Below are 5,492 nucleotides of genomic sequence, written 5' to 3' on the forward strand. Positions count from 1 at the left end.
AAAAAAAAAAAAAAAAAAGAATACCGGGTATGTGAACTATTTTTTGAACTATGAACTTTATGAAACCTACATACAATTACTTTTTTATAGATCACTGAAAGGGTAGCTTCCAGAGTGAGATGGGCAAAAATGTAAACTATATTGGGATTGGGGGAAAGAGTGTAAAATATCTTACTGATAATTTTTATATTGATTACATATTAAAATGATATTTGGATGTACGTGTATTATATTAAATAAGATACATTGAAATTAATTTCACATGTTTCTTTTTACTTTTTTAATGTGGCACTACAAAATCTTAAGTTGCTTGCATGGTTTGCCCTATAGTTCTATTGGTAGCAGAGGAAGAGCTCCCCTCTTCCTGGATAGCCTGAGACAGGCCTGTAACTTTAGCATGGCCAACCACACTGAAGAACCACAGTTCTCAGAGCCATAGCAAGGTGAAGACCGAAAGAACTGGGGCACAAAGTCAGAGGGAGGTCAGGATGGCTCTCCCATTGGCCTGCTCTGGCTGCGTGGACCCAGCTGCACAGACTGGCTTCCCTGCCTGTGTCCCGGTGAGATCCTCCAGGCTCCCTTTGCCTCCCTCCAAGCAGCAGACCCCCTTTTGCTCACTTGAGCCAGTCTCCTGGTGTTTGCAGCTGAGCACCCGAAGGGACCTGGTCAGGATTTATCAGGAAGTCAGGCTTTACCCTTGACCCTCGTTCCTCTAGAATCCCTGGTGCATCTAATTGCTGAAGCCACAATCCCCAGGGCTGGGGCTGGGGCAGCTGTGTGTACATAGCTCCTCAGGCGATTCCCGTACTCAGCCAGGGTAAGAACCCCTGCTCTAGGCGAGTGAGGAAACACGAGCCTGTGCTACCACATGTCTGACACAGAGGGTCCTTTAACAGGCCTCCGGCAGCTGCACGCGTTCTCGCGGTCTGTTTACTGAGAACTCATTGTGCACGTGCCAGGCACTGCTCCAGTGACTAGGGATGTGGCCGTGAGCAAAACAGACAAGTAGCCCTCTCTGCTGAAGCACACTTTTAAGCAGGGGGAGAAGAGGGGATAGTAAGCAAAAGAAAAATATATAGTATGCCATGTGGTGAAAAGTTCTAAGAAAACCAAAGCAGAGAGAAGGGGTAAAGTGTGTGAGCATGCACACGTGCGTGCTGGGAGAGTAGGTGTTTAGAAGCCATGGTCGCAAAGGAATCCCCAGGTTTCATTTGTAGGAAAGGAGCAAGCCTGGAGGGCCTAGAGGACATGGAGTACGGGCAGAGCTTTCTAGGCAAACAGAAACTCAAGTGCAAAGACCCCGAGGTAGGAATGTATCTGGGATACTTGAGGAATTACACAAGGCAGTGTGGCTGGTGTGGCATGAATAAGGAGGCAGAGCGGCGGAAACTGAAGTCAGAGAGGTGAGGATAGCAGAGGGAGGGGCATCTGTGATCTCCACTTTCACCTGTACAAAAACGGAAAACAAAAGTCTTGTTATCAGAGTGGCCTTAGCTATCAGCCCCGCAGGTGAAGGAAGGCTGAGGAAACACCCTCACATCCCTGTCCATGCAGCTGATCTCACATAACCAGTACTTATGTAGGCTGTCCTAAGAGTGAGGCACTTAACCAGTACTTACTACGTAGGCTGTCCTAAGAGTAAGGCATTGCTCCTGAATAAATATAATCAACATCTTACTTGTTCACATATTTTGGGAGCAAAGGTAAGGCAGAGAAAAGCCCTTGTTTCACAGAGCTTATTATGATCATACTCTCACACTAGAATGGGTGTGGGTTTTCTTCACAATAAACCCATAATCACCACAATTAGAAGTGATAAAACAAAAAGAAAAATATATCATGGCAGGATCATAAATCCTAAAAGCTCTTTGCTCTGAATTAGGGAGGACCCTTCCCAGAATCCTGCTTATTTGGAAAACTGGAAAATTCTAACAATCACCAGAAATGGTTTTGTTTCCCTTAGGTGTCCCGACTTCCCTCTGTACCAAGAGATGATCACAGTCCTCCAGCTGATCAGGCTGGATTAGATAGCAGGAGAAAAAAATTAAATACTTATTCCCCTGGCTTCTTACACACTCATTAAATATATATTCCGTCAGCACACTTGTCCAAAGTGCTATGCATCTCCCACCGCTGGGGCAATGATGTCCATTCTAAGGCCTAAGTCTTCTCCATTTACCCATGGCCAGTCTGGGTCTGTTGTCCAGCCTCTGTATTCGCAGGCGAGAGCTCAGGCTTCAGCTCTGTTGTGTTTGCAGACCCATAAATGAATGCTTTGCTCTCTCACAGAAGTCTGTGCTGAACCTGAGGATGAGGCGAACAACCCATGTTCATTCATTCATTGATACTGTTTCTGAGCACCTGCTGCATGTCCCCAAGGAGACACCAGTATACAAAAACATAATTTAAGTGAAGATAGGGAGGACATAGACCACAGATATTCTACGTGTCAGACAGTGCGTGCTACCAAAAAGGCAGATAAGCAGGCAGAGAATGACAAGCATGTAGGGCTAGTGTAGAGCAACGGTCAAGAAAGGATACTTTAATAAGGTGACTTTTGAGCAGGCATCTGGAATATCTCAGAGTGGAACCTTCAAGCCAAGAAAACAGCAAGAACGAAGGCTCAGAGGCCTGGAGGTGCCTGTGTGTTGGAACAGTAGCCAGAAGGCCATGACCCAGTGAGCCAGGGGGATGAGATCAGACAGTGTCACGGGCCAAGTTCAGATGGAACTTTTTTGGCCAGAGCAAGAACCTGGAAGTTATTCTAAGTGAGATAGAAGCCACTGCGGCCTTTGAGAGGGTCATCCTGGCTGCTGTGAGGACCGGCTAGCATCCAGTTAGGAGACAACCGCAGTAATTCAGGCAAAAGAATTGGTGGAGAAAGACACATGGCAGACCAGCAGGACCAGAAGGGCTAACTGGGGGCCCACTGACTGATCTCATCCCCAGCCCCTTTACTCTGCCCTAGGGAGGGAGGAATCGTCTAGTGCCAGGGACAGAGGCCTGACCCTGTCTTGATGGAAATAGGACACATATCAGAGCAGACAACATTTTTATGAGTACATTTTATTTTATAAAATCATTTAAGAACTTACAAATTTAAATCCCTTAGGGAGCCCAGGTGAAAAGCACCTTTGAACTTCCCAGAGACTGCAGTAGCTTAATTTGAGAATAAAAAGAACAGTGGTTTTTGGCAACCCCTGTGCAGCTTTTCCATTAAAACACCTAAATGCCATGTAGGACTTTGCTGCTTTTCATCTACTTTTGTTCTCTTTGAGGAAATATGAGCATGCCCATGACATACAAGTGGCTCACGGTTGTATGGGGCAGCTGGGGTGACATGGATAAACCTTGGGGATGCCTTAATGAAGAACAAGTTGATGAGGAAATCAGCTCCTCCATAATCAGCTGAACCTTCTGTTGTGTGTGTTCGCAGAGTTAAAAATGTCAATACCAGAGATCTTTAACTGGCTACTCCCTTGGACAAGCATAGCTACTCCCTATGCATCCCAGAAGTTTTGCTGGAGGAAGACTCTGACCTTTTTGTGTGGAGCATTGCGGTGTCTTGCCTGTCTTGGCAATCTCCTTCTTGGTCACTGCCCACTTGGCAATCTTGGAGGGGTCTTGGTGGGAAAAGCCCTTCCCTCTCCACACCATGTGGTTATTATGAAAGGCAACTTCTCATTTTAAAATCATGTGGTTTTAAGCACATGGCAGATGTGGCCGACTGTACCAGGTGGACTACTGCTTAGTGGTGCCTAGTGACAGCCTGAGGAGACAGGGCCCTAGAAATGTCTCTGAAGCTTGGGACTTACAGTCAGTTTATTCACTCCCCATGACTGGGTTGTTGATCTTGGACTTGATCTTCTCATTTTATCCTCTGGAGACTTCTTTCCCTTTTAAAATAATACTCACCATTCTTTTATCTGAATAAATTCAGGATGTGGGGAGAGGCAAGTATGATCACGTGCAGTGACTTGCTTAGGGATGGCAAGGTACGTGACTACAGATAATTGAAACAAATCAGCAACCAATTCAGCCAGCTTTCTTCAGACAGGGAAACGAATTACCACAAAATTATAAGTACCAGACATAGCCTCTAATTCAGAGTGTTCAAAAACAATCCTGATTTCTTCCAGATCACAATTTCTAAAATTAATAGTATGGGTTATAAGGTTTTACCCACTTTAAATAAGAATACTTTATGAAGTACTTGATTGTGTGAAATTTCTAGGTATTTCTATGTGGCTTCACTTATTCTCAGGAGAGACCCTCAGTAAGTTAAGGGTCCCCTAGGAATAAAAAGTAATCTCGATGTTGAAAAAGAAAAATCAGGCACAGAGAGGTTAAGGATCAGCAGCAAATGTTTACAAGACCCACACGCCACACCAGGGGCCAGAGCCCAGGTTTCTGTCACATTCCTGCTCCCTAGCTCCACTCCCACCCCAAGGAGACATTCAAATAATGATTGAAAAAGTCTCTGGACATCAGAAAATTCATGTGATGTGTACATTGTCTAATAAAGTTAAACATTTTTAGGAATAAAAATGATTTAAAATTTAAAAAATTTCAAGGTACTATTCCAATGGCATCCATGTGCAAAGGTTATACGAAACAGCTGAAATCAATCTTAATATTTTATTTAACTCATTATATCCAAAATATAGTTTCAAGGTATAATCAAGAAAGCATTTTTTTTTCGTGGTAAGTCTTCAAAAATCTAGTATGCATTTTATACTTTATTTTTTTAGGATGGTGAATTTTCATTCAAAGTACTTGCTCAGTATTTAGATTTCATAGTATTTACAGTTGAAAAAGCTTGCTCATATATCCAAGTTATTCTAAACATACTTAAAAGTTTTTCACTAAGTTGAGAATTGATATTTAAAATAAAAATCATTTATTTATTTTTATTATTTTAGTTTTTGAGACAGAGTCTCACTCTGTCACCTGGGACAGAGTGCCATGGCATCATCATAGCTTATAGCAACTTCAATTTCTTGCCTCAGCCTCCCGAGTAGCTGGGACTATAGGTGTCTACGATGATGCCCAGCTAGTTTTTCTAGTTTTAGTAGAGATAGGGTCTCACTCTTGCTTAGGCTGGTCTTGAACTCCTGAGCTCAGGAGATCCTTAACTGGCTACTCACTTGGACAAGCACAACCTCCCAGAGTGCCAGGATTATAGGTGGGATCCACCGTGCCTGGCCAAAATACGTTTTTTTTTTTTCTTTTGGCTGGGACTGGGTTTGAACCCACCACTTCTGGCATATGGGGCCGGCGCCCTACTCCTTTGAGCCACAGGCGCCACCCCTCCAAAATACTTTTTAAATTTTATATTTAGTTTTGTTGTTCAGGAATATTTTCTTGAGCCTTGCTGAAAGCAAGGTTTTTGCTGAGCTGCTACAGGATTTTCTGGGTTAAGTCTGTGTTATAAGGGCAGATGGCATTTCACATTTTGGTTATTAACAAAGCAAAACAAGTTGAGATAAGTT

Source organism: Otolemur garnettii, unplaced genomic scaffold (assembly GCF_000181295.1).
Source record: "Otolemur garnettii isolate 467f Iridium unplaced genomic scaffold, OtoGar3 scaffold00032, whole genome shotgun sequence".
Taxonomy (NCBI): Eukaryota; Metazoa; Chordata; class Mammalia; order Primates; family Galagidae; genus Otolemur; species Otolemur garnettii.